We start from the raw sequence: 20,430 nt of genomic DNA, 5'->3' as shown, positions 1-20,430 counted from the left end.
ACATGCCCTAAGCTTTACTTTTTAGAGTGTTTGTTTTTATTTTTGAAGATCTAACATGAAAGACAAAATTAAATTAAACTGACAAAGAAAAAGCAAAAAAAAAAGATAAATACAATAATGTTAGTAGTACTATAAATGAGGGCATTTATCTGGACATCTGGAAGGGTTATAATGATTTATATACATAATATAAGAAGTACGTAGTGAAATTAAATTGTAAATTTATAACATGCCCTGAGCTTGATGGAGAAAACATCAGGCACACACCCTGTTGCTCATTAATTTTCCTGTATGCTGAATATATAGTATTCAAACACACATTTCTGTTCTGGTATACTGCAGGTAGAGCAGTAACATATTTACAGTAAGTTGAGCATAGTCTTCTTTCTCAGGGAGATGAAGTTGCAGTTGTCTATCTTGAGTGCTTCTGTTGGCTGAGCTCTCCCATCCTATAATTGTACATATCTAGTTACATGGTAATAAAAGAGGGTTGGAATCCTCTAAGTATACCATCCATCCTACTGCCCAGATGTTTCCCAGTCTGAACTGGTAGAGATGATCTCAGAGCTGGTGTTTGGTCCCCCCATTCATACTGAGGGCTCCTTTATGACCCACATTGTAGCTACACTCTTCTTCAGTTAATATCTCTCCCTCATGTGTGGCAAGGCATATTCTAGATCTGGTTTTAGTTCAGAATTAAGATGATTTGAGGCTGAGGCTGAGTGGGCATTAAAAACCCCCATTGTCACTACCTAACAAATAGGCTTTAGATATTCTGAGGAATACCTGCATGTTAGGATCAGATACCCTTTAAAATGTTTCTTGCACCACTATATTCATATGTTGTGCATTCTTTGAGCAGCTCTTATGAAATCACTGCTATGCTAAACATTCCAAACATTGGAAAGGCTCTCAGGAAAAAGTGCTCCTTTTAACCTCACCATAAGTCTCCCTGATCCTCAAGAATTGGTAACACCTAAAATCCTACTTGAAAACCATAGAAAGTGCCATGTGGAAGAGAAATATATTCAAGCCGTGTGACAGCTAGCACAACTCACTCTTAAGGACTTGACAACCCGCACTAGTTAATAAACAAAATTTTGTTCATTTGTAAACCAAGACAACAGCATAGGGGATGAAAAGAACTGATTATGATATTTCACATTTCTGAGCTATGTCTGAATAAGTTTTCTAGGAAGTAAAGAAATGGGACCCTGAAAGCTGAACAAAACTGACAGAAGCATCAGAGTACAGCTAGCTGGATACCACTTGGTCACAGGCAAACTGAATCTTCAAATCAAGTATCCAAAACGTTTGATAAACAGAATTTGCTTTTGATACTTTCGCCTCTTTCCAGTACTTGACAATGGATAATGTTCAACTGCTACACCCTGTTTGTTTCCTCAAAGGATTCTAGTACACAACTATTGGTATCGTCTTATTACTTCTCCAAGCCAATTCATTTCATTTCTGATTACTGAGTGCATCTGCTATATACTTATAAATAAATGTGCAGTTGGTAGAAAACAATTAAGAATTGAATTTTAACGATCAAAAGTGCTGTCAGAGTCATTTTTGAACAAGTGGGCTTCACAGGATAATCGTGGTATCAAAATCCTGTGGTTTGGTATTAGACATTATGGGGCTGCAGACACAGATTAAACCAGTAAGGCTCTTTTGATGAAAAATGGGAGAGGGGAGAGCATGGTTTGAGAAATTTTTAATTTGTTTCTCAAATCTGCCATGAATTCATGGGCTAACCTTTAAAACTTTTTATCTCCTCTGTACTAATGCACATACAAACATGCACACCACCACAGATAAGGGGGGAAATATCAAACTAACTTTGCACCCCATAAGATATAAATGGCAAACATTATCATAATTCTTAATAATGTGATTATGATTCTGGACTCCTTTGGGTGCTGCTCACACTCTGATACTCCCCCCCCCCGCCGGCCTTTTCATAAGTTTGAAAGAAACAGGCAGAGAAGATTTTGGAATTTTTCCTTCTCTTTCTAGAAAAGAGGAAACTGCAAGCTAGAGAAAAGCAGATTTGACATGGGAGGATCCTAATACAAATACCATATCAGCTTCAAGAGAACTCCGATCCAAAGTGCGAATGAGTCAATTTGTTCATTTTTTAAAACCTCCTATCACTATCAGTGGCTGGGAAATTTCTGTGTCCCCCAACCTATGGTACAGGAAAGGTCAATTGTGTGACAAATACAACAGGAAAACAAAAACAGAACCAGAATCTGAAAACAAAAGAAAACATTGGTGGTGGGGAGTGGGAGAGAGAAAAGGAAGAAAAAAGGAAATAGTTCAGGAGTCCAGATTACCCTGCCTACTTGCTGGTGACAAGGGAGGATTTTCTCTGTAGGGATATGATCACCTGTCACCAGGTTTTTCTCAAGCAGTTAGCAGCTGTTTGCTATTGAATTTTGGCTCATTGTAGTCACCAGAGTCAACATAGTTCTGCCCGTTCCGAAATCTCTTCCTCAAGAAGTCGGAGCCACTAGGCTTCTGAAGTCTTAAGTTCAGATATTTGGCTTTTAGTTTTGTCTCTGCTCTCTCAGAGATGACCGCTTCCTTTTCTTGTGTCTTTTTTTTCTCTTCCATCAGTCTTGTCTTGGCTATTGCTACTAATTGTGTCTGAGATAGTGGGGTGAGGGGGAAATAGGAAGCTAGGCTGAGGAAGGAGAAGCTCAGGTGCTGGGTCCAGGTGAGGATGGCGCTCCTTCTCCAGAGCTGCCATCCCTGCTCGCCATAGCAGAGCCAGTTGGCCTGCAAAAAGGCCAGTCCAGATTCTGGTTGCAGTTGTATTTCGAGGAGCATTAGTGCTGGATAACCAGGTAGCTGCTACAGCCAGGAAAAGTTCTAGCTTCTACTGAAGTACCAGCTATACCTCTTCCAAGGGAAAACAAATATGGCTATGGTGTTCCAAGCCCTAATCAGTTCCTGATTAGACTACTGTAAAGTGCAGTGTCTATGACTGCCTTTGAAAAATGTTTGGAAGTGCTATATAGCTAGTCCAAAATGCGGTGGCCAGCTTGTCTGATATAGAGTTTAGAGACCAGATAACCCTGGTCTGGAACCAACTGTACTGGTTTCCAGTTTGCTTTGGAGTTAGGTTTAAGGCACAGTTTTTGATCTATAAAGCCCCTAAATAGCTTGGGGCCAGGTTACTTGAAAAACTATCCCTCCTACCTGTACCTGGCAGAACTTTCAGATCCTCAATAGAGGCCCTCTTGTGTCCTTCACTACCCCAAAAGGCTAGGCTGGTAATTAAACAAAGACGGGGCATTATTTGTAGGAGCAATCCAATTGTGAAACTCTCTCTGAAAGGAAATTAGACCAACTCCAGTGATACTGAGTATCTGATGAAGGGATATAGTACAGCGGTTCCCATCCTTGGGTCCCCAGACATTCTTGGACTGCAGTTCCCAGAAGCCTCCACCACTAGCTGTGCTGGCAAAGGGTTCTAGGAGTTGCAGTCCAAGGATGTCTGCAAGGTTGAGAACTGCTTGTATAATGTCTTGTCCCAAAAGGCTTTTGGTCTTTAGAAGCCCCCCACCTACTAATGGCTTTTAGAGAATGTTTGGTTCTTCTTGAAAGTGTTTTAAATCTGTTGTCACTTGTTTTAGATCTGTTTTTACTAATAAATTTGAACAGGTCCAGGAGCTCTGCTAGGTATAAAGGCAGTAAACAAATGTTTGAAACAGATAAACTAGTAGTTAGAAGTCGTGGTTCTGAAAAATGAAAATTTTGGGGTTACTAAATGTTGTATGAGATCCTTTGATTGGTTTAGAATACCCTGTTTTCCCCAAAATAAGACCTAACCTGGAAATAAGCCCTAGTATGATTTTTCAGGATATTCTTTTTATTTATTTATTTATTTATTTATTTATTTATTTATTTATTTATTTATTTATTTATTTATTTATTTATTTATTTGATTTTTACCCCGGCCCCCCCTAGACAACGTCTACTCGGGGCGGCTTACATAGGTTAAAACACAACAAGATAACATATATAAAATACCATTATTACAATAAATTTTAAATTTTAAACAATACATTTCCAAGATGGCAAGACTCAAAAAAGGAAGAAAAAAGAAAACACTTAATTGACTGGAGGGAAGGCCTGTTTAAATAACCAAGTTTTCAACTGGTTTTTGAAAACACCCAGCGAGGATGCCAGCCGAATTTCAGTAGGGAGAGTGTTCCACAGCCGAGGGGCCACCGCCGAGAAGGCCTGGTTTCTTGTTTTTTCCTTCTGGGCCTCTCTCGGCATCAGGCCCCTCAGCCGTCCCTGCTGACTGTGTCGGGTGATTCGGGTAGATCTGGGTGGGAGGAGGCGATCTGCCAAATATTGAGGTCCCAAACCGTTTAGGGCTTTATATGTAATCATTAACACTTTGAAGTCGATGCGGAAACGGATGGGCAACCAGTGCAAGGCAGCCAGAGTGATCTCCGACCCGCTCTTTGTTCCGCCTCCTGCCAGGAGTGGCTCGGTTATCATGATCTCTGGAGTGATAGGACGGGAGCACAGACCCCGTGGCATTAGCACATCGGTGAGTGGACCGTCCATCCCCAGAGGGCTGGGCCCTTGTTATCTCCACCTGTGTGGGGGTATTCATATACAAATACCCTGTCTCTAATAGTTATACTGTATAAAAATTACTTGAGAAAAGAATTAATCTCAACCAGCAAGTAACTAGTAATTTATAATTAGATTTGACCTACCCTGAGAAGCCATCCAAATAGCCTTGCGGCAGGCTTGATGGTACAATGGTGGTGTGTTTAATGTCAGTTGGAAAGATGGTAGCCCTACAGTGCCTTCCCAGATTTTCTGTACTGTACTAGTGGGAACTTTTTCTGATTTTTTATGCCATTCTTTGAGCTTTTTAAATATAAAAGGCAGGGGGAAATATTTTAAATTAAATAAAGAAATAGTAGTGGAATCTTTTTCTGCACAGAATGCTTTGTCTCTGTGCTGCTTCTGCTATAATCTGGTGTGAGTCTGAAAGCAGAAAGATGAAGTGACCAAGAAACTTTGGTGACGCCAATTCCAGATCATTGGATTATTACTTCATTGAAGCTCATGTCTTGGTTGCTTCCCTGTCTTGAGTAAAAAATAGTTATCATATACAGTATTCAGAAATCTAGTCTCCTTACGTCTACAAGATATGATAACTCATTTCAATCGAAGATTGGATGTTGAACAGTAAAAGAGAACAAGCTGTATTTCTGCATAACAGATGTGATGAGCAGCCAAGTTTTAATGCTGGCTTCTTTATATAATTTATTTTTGAATTGATTTTAAACCATACCTTCAACTACCATTTCAAGTGTTTTATGATTTAACTGAATAGGTTTTAATAAGCTAAGTCCCAGCAACCTTTAAAAGTATACTACAACCTTTGATACTATTTCAATTCTCCCATTTAGTATTGGGTATGTTAAGAAAGTGCCCATTATTTCTCAGTAACATCAAATTCTCCCTTGTTTCATTGCTCAGAATTTTACAAGAATCAATATCCTGCTCTTTTGCTCAAGACTTTGAAGAATCTGTAAGACAGCAAAAACATTTGCTGGAGTTTCATTGCACTTTTGTACACCAAGAACAATGTTCATAACAGTGTTTTGGAGCAGTGGTGCCTTTTGGTCAAGTTTTGAGTAAATCTTGATCAAGGTGTAGTTTCCAGCCATTAGCTTGCTGTGTCTCATTTCCCCTTGACAACTTAAACCTTATGGCATTGTTTTATTAACTGAAAGAGGATCCAGAGTGTAACATTTTCCCAGAATCCTGTTCATAAAGAAAAAGCTGGAAAGATCATTGTACTTTCAATTCCTATTTTCATCTTTTATTCCTTCAATTTAGTGGATGTCAAATATTGATAATCATATAATTGATGTTTAATTTTCAAGTTTCTTGTAACTGGCTTCATTATCTTTAAACCATTTAATACTGAAATCTACCCACTGAATGAAAAGTGATTATTTCAGGCTAAATTACTTTAGGATTTATAGTTTTGCACTTTTTTCACTGTTGAGATTTTTAAGTGGCCCATCTAAATTTATTGCCAGATATTTATTTGGAAAAGAATAGAATAATGTGATTGGAAAGGGCCTATAAGGCCATCGGGTCCAGCCCACTCCTCACTGCAGGAATGCAAGCTAAAGTATATTGACAGATGGCTGTCTAACCTCCTGAATGCATCCAAAGTTGTAGACACTAGTAATTGGTTCTGTTTGTCGTACTGTTGGAACACTTAGGAAGTTTCTCCAGATATTCAGCCAAAATCCAGCGCCCTATAACTTGAGTCCATTATTATGTGTCCTGCACTCTGGAATTATTGAGATCTTACCCCTCCTATGCACAGAGGAATTATATCAGAAAGTTTTGGATATCCCGGACAACCCAGACAATATAGTTGCTGACCTAGAGCCAGACATCCCGGAGAGTGAGGTCAAGTGGGCCTTAGAAAGCCTGGCTAACAACAAGGCCAGTGGAGGTGATGGCATTCCAGTTGAACTATTTAAAATCTTAAAGGATGATGCTGTTAAGGTGCTACATTCAATATGCCAACAAGTTTGGAAAACTCAACAGTGGCCAGAGGACTGGAAAAGATCAGTCTACATCCCAATACCAAAGAAGGGCAGTGCCAAAGAATGCTCCAACTACCGGACAATTGCACTCATCTCACACGCCAGCAAGGTTATGCTCAAAATCATACAAGGTAGGCTTCAGCAGTATGTGGACCGAGAACTCCCAGAAGTACAAGCAGGATTCCGAAGGGGCAGAGGAACTCGAGACCAAATTGCCAACATGCGCTGGATTATGGAGAAAGCCAGAGAGTTCCAGAAAAACATCTACTTCTGCTTCATTGACTATGCAAAAGCTTTTGACTGTGTGGACCACAGCAAACTATGGCAAGTCCTAAAAGAAACGGGCGTGCCTGACCACCTCATCCATCTCCTGAGAAACCTATATGTGGGACAGGAAGCAACAGTTAGAACTGGATATGGAACAACTGATTGGTTCAAAATTGGGAAAGGAGTACGACAAGGCTGTATATTGTCACCCTGCTTATTTAACTTATATGCAGAATACATCATGCGGAAGGCTCGACTGGAGGAATCCCAAAATGGAATTAAGATTGCAGGAAGAAATATCAACAACTTCCGATATGCAGATGATACCACTCCGATGGCGGAAAGTGAGGAGGAACTAAAGAACCTTGTAATGAGGGTGAAAGAGGAGAGTGCAAAAAACGGTCTGAAACTCAACATCAAAAAAACTAAGATCATGGCCACTGGTCCCATCACCTCCTGGCAAATAGAAGGGGAAGATATGGAGGCAGTGACAGATTTTACTTTCTTGGGCTCCATGATCACTGCAGATGGAGACAGCAGCCCCGAAATTAAAAGACGCCTGCTTCTTGGGAGGAAAGCAATGACAAACCTTGACAGCATCTTAAAAAGCAGAGACATCACCTTGCCAACAAAAGTCCGAATAGTCAAAGCTATGGTTTTTCCTGTAGTGTTGTATGGAAGTGAGAGCTGGACCATAAAGAAAGCTGACTGCCGAAGAATTGATGCCTTTGAATTGTGTTGCTGGAGGAGACTCTTGAGAGTTCCCTGGAGTGCAAAGAGAACAAACCTATCAATTCCAAAGGAAATCAACCCCGAGTGCTCATTGGAAGGACAGATCCTGAAGCTGAGGCTCCAGTACTTTGGCCATCTCATGAGAAGAGAAGACTCCTTGGAAAAGACTTTGATGTTGGGAAAGTGTGAAGGCAAGAGGAGAAGGGGACGACAGAGGATGAGATGGTTGGACAGTGTCATCGAAGCAACCAACATGAATTTGACACAACTCCGGGAGGCGGTGGAAGATAGGAGGGCCTGGCGTGCTCTGGTCCATGGGGTCACGAAGAGTCGGACACGACTAAACGACTGAACAAACAAACCCCTCCTGTGTACGATAATCTTTCAAGGATTCGAAGAGGATATCGTATCTCTCTTCAGTCTTTATAGGACTTTATTATTTATTTACTTATCCATTCATTTTATATCCTACTCCCATTAGTATCACAGCACTACTCTGAGTGGGTTAGAACATGTAAACTAGAAACCAAAAATAAAAATAGAGATAGTAAAACCAACATCAATAACCCTAAAATACTTTAGAATAATAAATACAAAAATCTTGAAATCTGATTATATTGAGTTATTTTTTTGTTATTGGAATTTTGTAGTTTCTTTGATTATGATTGTGCTGGCTGGATAGCCCTTGAGTTCGGTATTTGGCTGTGGAGCCATAGGTTTCGAGTTCAGTTTCTCACTGGGCATCCCAGAAGAGACAGCCTGTAGACAAGCTGCAGTCCCAGGATGCCCCCAGAAGAAGGGAATTGTACCCCACTTCTGAGTATTTTCTGCCTAGAAAACTCTGAAAAAATACTTTAATTAAATACATGGACATAAATAAATGAGTGCTCTATCTTTTACACTCTTTGAAAGAGCAGAAATAAGCAGCATGGGTAATTTTAATAAATAATACAGTGGTGCCCCGCATAGCGACGTTAATCCGTTCCAGGATTAACGTCGCTATCCGGATTCTTCGCTATGCGGGGGGGGGGGGGAACCCATAGGAACACATTAAACTCCGTTTAATGCATTCCTATTGGGGAAAAACTCACTGGTAAGCGAAGAATCCCCCATCCGGCCGCCATTTTCGCCGCCTCGGTAAGCGAGGTGCGAAAGCGCTGTGGGCAGTCATTTTCCCCCAGCTGGGTGGCGCTGGCTTCGGAGCGACTGCCCAGTAAGCCTCCACTGTGGTCGCTCCAAAGCCCTCTCCCCCCACCTGGGCGGCGCTGGCTTCAGAGCGACCGCCTGGTAAGCCTCCACCGCGGTTGCTCCGAAGCCCTCTCCCCCCAGCTGGGCAGCACTGGCTTCGGAGCGACCGCCCGGTAAGCCTCCACCGTGGTCGCTCCAAAGCGCCCGTCGGTCAGCTGGGGTAAATGGGGCCTGTGGGGAAAAATCGCAAAGCGATTTTTCCCCATAGGAAACATCGCGATGTGATCGCTTTTGCGATCGCAAAAATCCACATCGCTATGCGGATTCGTCGTTAAACGGGGCGCTCGTTATATGAGGTACCACTGCAGACCCATGCCAGGGGAAAGATAGAAGTAGCCACCTCTCAGTATTTTTTCGAGTTAAAAAGAAAAGAAAACCCTGTATAAACCTTGTAGAAAATACAAAACTATTAGATCACTGAAAGCTCAAAACCACAGAACTTTTTAAAGTTCTTCATCAGGCTGGGTTTTGCAAAGCTTTGGTGAGTGCAAGGAGACAACAAAGTCTAGAAGTTGTTCCGGTGCGATGTTAGGTTTCTTGGGGATGCCTTTGAGATTGACACGGAAACTTCAGATGGTACAAAATGCTGCGCCCAGACTTCTAACTGGGGTGAAGAGGCACCAACACATTTTCCCCACGTTGGCCACCTTGCATTGATTGCCCATTCGTTTCCGCGTTGATTTCAAAGTTCTTACAATTGCTTATAAAGCCCTAAACAGTTTAGGACCTCGATATCTGGCAGAACGCCTTCTCCCACCCAGCTCTGCCAGCGACACAGGTTCTAGCCAGGCCTGGCGACTGAGGGGCCGAACGCTGAGGGAGGCCTAGAAGGAAAGAACGATGAACCGGGCCTTCTTGGCAGTGGCCCCTCGCCTCTGGAACAACTTGCCCGTTGAGATCCGCCTGGCTCCCTCTCTGGGTGTCTTTAAAAGCAAACTTAAAACATGGTGATTTAGGCAGGCTTTCCCTCCTGCTGTATCTTAATATTTACATTTTTTTTACATCTTGGATTCCTGCATATTTATTAGTGCTATTTTTTTTTTTAATTTTTGTAATGCCACCCAGAGTGGACTGTTGGTCTAGATGGGCGGGGATAAATTGAATAAATAAATAAAATAAATAAATTTCAGGACCTGAGTTTAAAGAAATGTCTCAAAATGGAAGCTGAAGTTTCATAGAATCAGCTTCTGAGGTATGACATTTTACCTCTGCAAATTCAGAATCAATTGTCTTATATATTTTAGCCGCCTAGAGTGGACGAGTTGTCCAGATAGGCGGGGTAAAAATCAAATAAATAAAATAAATAATAAAATAAAATAATTTTTTTCCATTGGAAAAGCTCCATAGTCACTCAGTGTCTTCTCCATTGCCTTATTCTGAGGCATGCAGTTCCCAGCTTATTTTGGGATTCTCCTTTAGATTGAAACCTGTGCCACTGTTTTCCCCTTCTTTCTCTCTCTCTGTATTTGTCAGTGCTTGAAAGTCAGGTCAAAATTATATACATCTGAGGATTGTGTATAGTTTGGCCTTCAAGAGTTTGCCTCCTGACAGCTATTAAGTGAACAAAGACCCTAGTGGTGTCAGCCACACTGGCCGAAAAGGAAGCATAATACTTAAATTTGTATCTGCCTAGTCAGTTGTTCATAAAAATGGTTTATGAATATGGAATACTGCTTCTGGGTCCATAATTCAAAACTCCAGAAAATGGCCCAACATTGTGTCACTGCATTATGCCTATGTTGCCTTTAGGGAAAAGGATACCGAGCTTTAGACAGCAAAGGCTTGCTTGAATGTTGATGTCATCAGTGTCAGCTCAGCAGTCAAGATAGTCTCCAGGCTCCCCTGGTGTGCTCATGTACTTTCACACAGAGCAAGGAAAAATCTGCTTTTTATGTCATTTAATCACTTATCACTCAAGCACAAGGCAATTGTCATTACTGTGTTTTGACAGGTTGTCTAAGGCAGCCATTCTCAACTGGGATGGGTGGGTGGGAAGTGCTGGCACATTTGAAGGGAACCACAGACTGAAAAAATGTGAAATGTTTCTGAAATATATCTGTTCCTATCCTTGTTTGACAGAGGGCTCTAGAACCTGAGAAAAGCTCCTAAAAGGGCCATGGCCAAAACCAAAAAGTTGAGAATGGCTGAGAATTGACAGCATTTAAGACTCAAAAATGAGAGCAGTAGCAGCAACAGCAGCTACAAGGCAAGAACTATCAGCGTCAAGTTCTGCTGCTATCACTGGTCAGCTGAGAATGTTGGGAAAATTGAGGTATTGCATGCCTTAACACTAAGTGTCAGTAGAACAACAATCACATGTTGTTTTTACCACTTGGCACTAATTCAATAGGCAGAGTTTTTTCCTGCATCTTTCATTTAGTCTGCTCTTTCTTGCTCTCTGTTTTTGTGTTTCTTTCCTCCTCTTCCCCAATCATCTTTATTTATACTTATTTATTTAAAATATTTTTATTGACTGCTCACACATTGTTAGAGGACATTATTATTCAGGTGGTATATATGCATATGGTTTTTGAAGCATTCGGATCCTTGAGGATTATAGATTCTGCAAAGATGTAAATGCTTGGGTTCTGTTTGTTCCTTTGGTTTTGTTGATGGATTAGCAAAGAGTACAGTATAAATATTTTAACTGAACTACTGCAGTTGGTGTGTTTACGTATCTTATGCTTGTGGTAGAGGAATGGATGTTCATCTGTTTTTTGCATTCCCTACAGTGTTCTTTCATTCCAGTTGTTTATCTAGTGTTTACAGTTAAACTGTTCATAACACTTCAGTAGCTATAGAAACAATTAAGTTAGGTGACATAGTGGGACTGCTCTGGCCAGAGGTCAGAAGAGGTATTTTTAGGATTAAAACTCCTAGAATCTAGCAGCACACAGGGCCTATTTCATAGTGGCTGAAGGATTCCGGAAAAGTTTAAAAAACTAACATTTCCATGCTCTGGATGTGGCCCTTAACCCCCCTCCTGCACACGAGGAGCAGATGTGTAGTAAAGTTAGCCTTAAAAGAACCAGAATTGTGTTGTTATACAAAGGCTTGCGTATTTCTTTCTCTGTGTTTCACTTGCTTAGGAACCTCTGTGTTTTGCCTGAGGCAGTCAGCAGATCTGAGTTGCCGCCCACCTTTTTGTTTTCAAAAATGGAGACTGGTCACTGGTATGCTTGATATATTAAATCTGGCTAGAGAGGAGATAGTTTTCAAAATGCTGGTGCTTGTTGAGATGGCATGCTTTATGCTATAATCATTGCTAACAATTGCTGCTTCTGATCTCCTGTTTTTCCTCTCTGGCTGAATCGTCCTTGCAGCTCAGAACTCTGGAATCATGTCCGTTTGAAAATAAAATCAAACCTTACCAGTTTCTTCATTGGTGCTTCAAGTACATTCAAGTCCTCCCCAAGCTTCAAAAAGTGATGTTCTGTGAAGTGAACAACCTTTTTGATTCCATGGATGCTCTTGATAGTTATTGCTACATCACAGGGAGGTTCTGTTGATTTGTGGGGTTACTGTCAGAATTTTGTGACCAGAATAGACCAAGGAGACCTTGGCTTACTGTCAGAGGAACAAAATATCCCTAGCCTTTGTTTTTTGATTTGTCAAGGGCAGTTTGTTCCTCTGCCCTTGAAACAGCTGGCATGCCTCTGGCCTTTCTTACAGGACTCAACCATAATCGGAGCTTTCCATTCATTACACATACTGTTTGCTATATGATGCAAATGATTTGCCTCTTTTTTTAGAAAAACGATGCTGACATACATGACACGTTAGGTGCAGCCTTGCTTGTCTGCTTTTTGGGTACAGGCTGCAATGATATTATTCTGAATTCTCCTGCATTTATCTGTTGCTTTAGATTTCCTCCCTGTCCAGTAATGTCAAAAAGGAATCTGTCCTTTTTGATAGATTGACAGACAGAATGTCCTGTATTTATTTGTATGAAAGGCAAACAGATGCCATTTGGCTAATAATAAGTATGAACTCCTTCTGCCAATGGTCTAGGGACCTCCTTTGGAGTGCTGGCCTATGTAGGCAACAAAAATAGGCTCAGACTCCCTATGTGCGCCATCCCTTCCTGCATCCTGACTTGAAATGGCCCTTTTAGCATAAGCAGTATCTTGATGTAATTGATGAGGTGCTGGATGCTTGCTGAGTCAGTGAGGTGTATGCTTGCCAAGTGACTGCAGCAGAAGGAAGGCTTTTGCTAGCCTTAGGTGGAGTAATGCCAGTGCTCTGTGGAGTTATCTAGTTGTTTATGGACCAACGTAACTTTGGACTCCTCTCTCTCCTCCATAATATGAGGCTCGGCAGCCTTAGAACTGAGTGAGGGAAAGGAAGGTGGAAACAGGATAATATTGCTATAGCACAAGGTAAATAATAGTACCCAGGCTTTTAGTGTTGCCCCTGTGGTTTGTTATGACCTTTTTTTTTTACCTGAGTCCAGGCTGAATTTTGTGGTGAGTCAGATTGTTAACCACATCAGTTGGTAAAAGGAGTGAGCTTTCTAACAGTGTGACACACAGTTGGTGTATAAAACACAAAATCAAAATTTTTATTATGTAAACCTGCAACTTTTTCCTTCAGTACATTTTGCAGCAGGGTGTTTGAATAGGTAATTTTAGATATAGATTTCCTCTTTTTCCACATTTTCCCATGATTGTACATCATATTGCAAGATTTTTTTATTGTCATGCAAACAACAACAGCGTGCCTTCATGTCAATAAGATGGAATCTGGCTCAGTGGTTTAGGTATCTCAGAACTCTTTGCATCCAGATACCTAAACCACTGAGCTATCCAGCCAGGTAGTAACTGTTAATTGAGCAAACATTTGACTTCAGGCTGTGCTAAATCTAATTGGCTTCTAATATGGAAAGATCTTTGTTGAAATTTTATGTGACAACCCCCCTCCCCCCGTTGAAATTGAGAGGAAGGATCCTGGAATCACCTTGTTTCTTGATATCCTTTTACTGTACACTCTTCAGTGCTGTTTTTCTTCCAGCGATTCTTTTTGTGGGGAGAAGGGTGTATTTTGCAAACAGGACAAACACATTTTTTACATTGGTCTCTTTATGACGCTGATTTAGAGCAAGTGCAGGAACTGTTGTCTTTGTTTTGAGTTGGGTATCCTGCATAGATACTATGGGATAAACTGCATCATAGGGACTTGCATCTCTGTTTTACCAAAATCAGAGAAATCAGCAGAGTATTTTGCACCTGTGTATATGGGTATATATGAAGAAGAGGATGGAGATGGGGGAGAGAAAATTGTTTTTCAGAAAACACACCCTAATTCTGGTCAACTCTAATTCTAAGATTGAATGGCTCCCACTGACCAAACATGTAAACAGATTTTTGTTGACGAGTTTATAAATGATTCCTTGATGTGTAACTCATAATTGCAGTTTATTTTCTGTGTCACTGAAAAACATGGCTTGCAGTTTCCAACAGGAATCAAATCATTTCTGCTAGGCTTGTTGGATTTCAAATCTATTTTTTCCCCCTCCGGACGTGTCTCTCCATCTGTAACACTGAGTGAACATGCAAATGTTTAGAGAATATAACTTGTAATACTTCTCATAATGTTGCTCCATCAGGAATTTTCAGAGCTGTTTCTTTTTTAATTTAAATTAAAGTATTTGCCCTACAAGTTGACTGCTGTTCTAATTCATTGCTTCATTTACGTTGCTAATAAATTGCATGTCCTGAAGTAAATTTTGAGTTACGGTGACCCATTCTATGTTTTCTAGATAGAGAATACACAGAAGTGATTTACCATTCCCTTCTGCTGGGTTCACCCTAGGACTGTGCAGCTTGCCCATATCTACATAGGCTGACTCTATTGAGTATATATATTTTGGTAGTTGGATGTAATGGAACAGTTGGTTGTTGTGGGTTTTTGGGCTCTTTGGCCGTGTTCTGAAGGTTGGATGTAATGGAACAGTTCTTTATTAAGTAGGGTAAGGTGGCTTGTTTGAGTTCCAGAATTGGGAATGTTATTAAAAAGCAATAAGCTGTAAGTCACACATTGTTTCTATTTTGACCATTAATAGAGAAATCATTCAAATTCTCTGCCTTAAGCTTTAAAAAAGAACCAGAGGTTAGGAATTCGACTCCCCACTGTGCCTTCTTGACAGGGCCTGGACGTAATGATCCATAGTTTCCCTTCCTGGTCTGCAGTTCTAAGATGATGATGATGATTTTAAAAGTCTTAGCTTACTGATGATAGCAAGATGTTGTTCATCATTAAACTGGGTGAGTTTTTAGCATAATGATAGCATCATATTACACATTCCTAAATCTCCAGGTGTCCTCAAGTACAGATAAGGAAATACTAGTAAATAGATAGAGAACTGTGTCTCATACTTGGTTTTTGACTTCTGATGATTCCCACATGTCTTTCTTATAAGGAATAGTATTAATGGTTTTCTTTCCCCCTCAAAAAAACAAAAAAAACAAAACCCTTATGGTTTCTTATCTCTCCCCTGCACTTTATTCTTTTTTAAAAGGTGTACATTAAACAGCCTGTATTTTCTGCCTGCTGTGCTGTGTACCATTTTCTAGCTGAGTAATTCCTGTAAATACAGGGCAGTTGGTGTGGTGTTAATGGCTATCTAATTGTGCAGGCTGGTGAACTCAGACATTTCACACTTCATGGGGGAGTTGGTATCCTCCCGGCTTGAAAGTGAATGGCACTGCAACATTTGGTTTTGTCAATTTGGTCCCAGCAGGCTCCTGTATACAGAGACAGGTGTTCATTTTTTAAAGCCAGAACTGAACTAGATGTGTTAATTATAAATGTTGCTACAAGGGACAAGGGTACTTACCATGCACTTTGAAAACACCGGTGAGCCTTGGTTTCCACTTCTAAAATGAGAATAATATCAGGGGTTGCCTTACTTTAAATGTATCCGAATATTTAAATCAGCCTTCTCAATGCGACCCAGATGTTTTATACTATCACACCCATCATCTCCCAGTTTCATAGTCACAACATGATTCTGAAATTCTTTACCTTACTGGGCTCTTATATTTTTCTGGCCTCTGAAATACAGATAGTGGTGACTGTCTTTGCCCAGTTGGTGCATTTTCTTTACTTCAAAATGAGTGTATTTCTATTTTTATTTTTCTATACAGCAAACATCAATATATGTATGTATGTTTCAGTAACATTGGATGCAGCAGCTCTCAGCATTCTTTTTAGGTGTTCAGAATTAGTCTTGCACAAAATTAAGCCATTTGTACTTTTGAGACTGTGATGCTATATTCAAGTGCGTAGTAGTAAATGCCACAAAACAGAATCAGTCTTACTTTTCTGTATACGTAAATGCATAGGAATTTATTCTATATATTTCATAAATATGCTGACTAGCACATTTTATGAGTTAATGAATTTTATGTTGTTACAAAGACGTAAGTTGTAAGTTACATATTTTATGTGGTTACACACATAAAACAATTTAATGTTCAGTAAGATATAAATTTTGCTTATGTTTTAATCCCCCCCCCCAAGTTGTGCTTTTCCATATCTTCAACATTTCTGGACATTTCTAGGACATACCTAGAATATCTTCCAGTGATAGGATTTCTTGATCCCATTGAATAATCCCATTTTTCAGTGCACACTGCCTTTACAAAGCACTGTACAGAATAGTTTCATAGACACAACAATATAAAAACAACCAAGTGCTACATTAAAGCTTTCAAAAAGAGCGTCATCACACCTAAAACAGTGAAAAAAGGGGCTGAAATAAAAAGTTACATTGAAAATCGACAATGAGGGGCTCGTACATTCTTCCTGTGAGAGAGCATTGCACATTGGGGAAAAAATGGATTGGCCAGTATCCTGTTGTGCAACTCTGCCAGCATAGTGGCACTGACATCACCAGCATCAGCAGACTGACACTAATTAAAGACTTTCTGTTTTAATTTCAGGCTGGATGTGACTTATGTGCAAAGAAGCAAAGTTGTACATTATCTAGAATCAAAGCAGCAACTCTTTAGTGACAATTTGCTGCTGGTGGTGATGTCATTGCCATTTTTCTGGTAGAGTTACACAATGATGTTTCAGGAAGGTTTGGATCTAAGTTCAGCTTAATGATACCCATTGCCGTGATCTTTTCTTGACTGTGAATAATGAAGTCTGCAGAGTAGGATTAATAAGGCAGGTACAATACAATATCAGGCAAAATCTGCCGGACCTTGGAGAGCTCCTATCAGACAACTAACTCCAGCCATCCTTTTTCACTTTTCGGAAAGAAGCCTACACTCCCCAAACTGCTCCTCTTTCTTGAGGGGTAGAGAATCTTAAATGCGTAGCCCTGTTCCCTGGAAATAACCACTCTGTCATATTGAACAGCACATAGGTGTTGATAATCAGACCATCCTGGCCCCTGCTGTAAAAGGATGCAAGGGAAATCTGGCTTAGGTTGATATGAGTTACTTCTTCTGCTCCTAGATTTGGAGACTGTGGCTTATGTGGGTCTTCATTGTCATCGTCATTGTCATCATCATCATCATCACATCATCTTTAGACTGCAGAGCTAGAAGGAATCCTATGGATCATCAAGTCTAGCCTCAATCAAGGAGTTACAGTGGAAATTGAACTCCCAATCTCTGGCAATGCAGCCAGATACCTAAACCACTGAGCTATCCAGTAGTTGTAGGTTGACAAGCTTTACTTTGGCATCAGGTTCTAGGTTAAGTACCTGTGTAAACATATATCATGAAGGTGTGATGAATGGGAGACCTGATGTAGTTGCTTTGTCTTTCCTCTCCTTTGTATCAGATACTTGGCTCTGTGTTGACTGTTTTGGCTTCTTCTTGGTTGCTTTTGTGTTATTTTCATTATGATTATATAAGCCAAAGTATAAACATTTCAGATATCAATATAGTAAAAAGTTAGTATTGTTTGTCATGAAATAAATCCAAAACAGAAACAATGAAAAATACAACATTTTACATGGATTCTACTGATGTTGCAGCATCAGTAAGTGAAGGGGTTATATCTAGGTGGTGTTATTTGGGGGATTCTGGGAGTTGTATTCTGAAGATTTTAGTTGAGGGATTCTGGGAGTTGTATTCCAGAGAAAATTAATTTCTATCCCATGAGTTCTGAGCTATTAAGGTGGAAGAAACCCCTCCCCTCTCATGGACAACAAGCTGAATAAGGGAAGAAGAGAAGGACAGGACTGTGATGGACGGTGGGAATAATGGTTTCCTAGTCCTGGTAGAAGGTTAGTAAGGACTGAGAGTCTGTCTCTCTCTCTCTCTCTCTCTCTCTCTCTCTCTCTCTCTCTCTGTGTGTGTGTGTGTGTGTGTGTGTGTCTGAGAAAGAGTAATGTGAAAGAAGAAAATTGGGGGTGGGAGAGAAGTTAGATAGCACTCAGCATGGGACTTTTAAAGTTTTAACCCAGGTGAAGCTGGATAAAGTAGATTGCTTCTAGGGATATAACCATGCATAGTATCTAGAATTCTAGAGTTTGATTCCTACGATAGACTTGTAATGTCTATGTTACTTATATACAAGTGGAAGAACAGCATGTGTTAAAACTGCTGACCCTGATCTAGCCATGAAAATGTAGCTGTGGCTAATTCTGAGATTCTTGGTGTACTTCAGAGGAAGAATCATTCAACACACTAAGCTTTGTTTCTAAGTACGTATGACTGGACCAAGATTATACATTTAAAAACAAGGAGACAGTTGTTTCAGAACTGCAAGATTTTAATGTGCATAGAATGTGCGTCATTCGTCCTTATGAGCTGCAGTTGATGTATGTCCTAAATTCATGCATTTAGATTAGTATTTGGCTGAAATAATAATGCATTTTTATTTAAACAGTCTTTTCAGCAGGGTGAGGGGAACATTTCACCTTCTTGTATGTTTTGGCCTACAACTCCTGAGACCCTTTCCAGTGGCTATGCTGGTTGAAACTGATGTGAACTGGAGACCAAATTATTCAGAGGGGCAGAGTTTCTCAATTTTGCTGTAGTAGAACCACATGATAAGAGGGATAAGAATAATTCCCAAACTGAAGATGAACAAAACTACGAATGTTTGCCACATGGTGAATAGTGTTAATAATGCAATCTAAACGGAAGATGCTCTATAGGCACAGACTCCCTAGTTTTCCAAACTCTGTGGTATGTCTCAATATTATTTATCAAGGTGGTGTTGGCTTAAATCAGATTTATTTAAATATGAGTTAATTGCATAATCACTACTCAGTTTGGAAGCAGATGTAATAATGTGAACCACATCCTGGTGCAATCTTGCTAGTTGTGCTTTTTGTTATCCCCACCCCCCATCACAGTTTTCTTGGCCAGACTGATTCCACCCCTAATAATTTTCATTTCACTTGACACTTCCATTGTCTGAGATTGCAGTGAACACAGGATTGTTCAAGGTGGAATCAGTCTGGGAAAGGAGCAGAGATGTTGGCAATCCTTGGGTCTGAGTCTCAAGTCAGAATTCGAGTCTTTGGTACCAGGTCCCAAATCTGATTCTTTTGGTCCCAAGTCCCAAGCCTGAATCCCTATTATAAACAAACTTATTTCCCCAGAAAAAGAGGGAGAGGGTGGGTGGGTTCCAAGTCACAAGTCGAATCTGAGTCATTAAAAAAAAGGTCACGTCCAAGTTGATTCACTGGTGCAACTTCAGTCTAATTTGACAGCGAGTCCGGCAACTCTATCCCTTGTAAGAACGTGAAAAGTGTGTAGTGTGAAAAATATATAGAAAGCAGGAGGAAGCAGGAGGAAACTTTTTTGGAGATGGAATTGCAGGATTAAGTCTAGATCCATTCTGTTCCTGCTGAAAGTGTTCACTTTCTGATAACGAATTTAATTAACATTCAATTAAAATTAAACTAAAACAATTTAAAGTTTTAAATTATTAATAAAATAAAATCATTGATTTTTATTCATTCTGCTCTTTTTATGGCCTAACTTATACATAACTTTCTATCACCCTTTTAAGTCTATCAGTCTGTGATATAGGAAGTTTGGCGCAAATGGGAATTCCGCGAAAAGAAGCCAAAATAAAATACTGTATAGTTGCTATGAAGCATATCTCTTTTCTTGTTCTCCTCTTGTTACTGACCATTCCTTATGTTTCATGAAAATATTTACTGTTTTAGTGTAATTTGTATAGTCAGATTAGTAGCTGTATTGGATTTTTGTATAAAACAACCAATCAGTCAAGTGATAACAAAGTCAAGACTAGAGATGGGGGTATTCGTATTTGTATATGAATATCCTTGTGCAACTGGATATTGCTCATCTTGCCAATCACTCCCAGAGCCCCGTTTTCTTCCTGCTCAGCTAGCCACTTGGCAGCCATGCCGGAAAACTTGTCCTCCCCCCCTTGCCTGGAGTGGCTAGCCAAGCAGGAAAAAAGTGGGGCTCCAGGAGTGATTGAAAGGGTGAGCGAGGCCACCGCCTGATGCATGAGTGGACAGTCCGGCCGCAGGGGCTGGACCCTCATTAACTCCAGCTGCGCGAGGATATTCATATATGAATATGAATACCCCAATCTTTAGTCAAGACACTTTTAGTAAAAGTAC

General features: G+C 40.3%; 1 protein-coding gene and 1 long non-coding RNA gene across 6 annotated transcripts in view; both read left to right on the top strand.

Annotated features, from left to right (window-relative positions):
* Nucleotides 1-20,430, top strand: part of IGSF11 (immunoglobulin superfamily member 11) — a 235,217-nt gene that overhangs the window by 10,914 nt on the left and 203,873 nt on the right. The window lies entirely within an intron of this gene.
* LOC144588034 (uncharacterized) overlaps nt 8,974-20,430 on the top strand; it is a 53,734-nt gene continuing 42,277 nt past the window's right edge. The window contains exon 1 of the long non-coding RNA XR_013543340.1: nt 8,974-18,126. This is a non-coding gene — a long non-coding RNA (uncharacterized LOC144588034). The remainder of the gene's footprint in view (nt 18,127-20,430) is intronic.

Source organism: Pogona vitticeps, chromosome 3, assembly GCF_051106095.1.
Source record: "Pogona vitticeps strain Pit_001003342236 chromosome 3, PviZW2.1, whole genome shotgun sequence".
Taxonomy (NCBI): domain Eukaryota; kingdom Metazoa; phylum Chordata; class Lepidosauria; order Squamata; family Agamidae; genus Pogona; species Pogona vitticeps.
The sequence above is the reverse complement of the archived record's forward strand: the minus strand, read 5'-3'. Positions and strand labels throughout refer to the sequence as shown.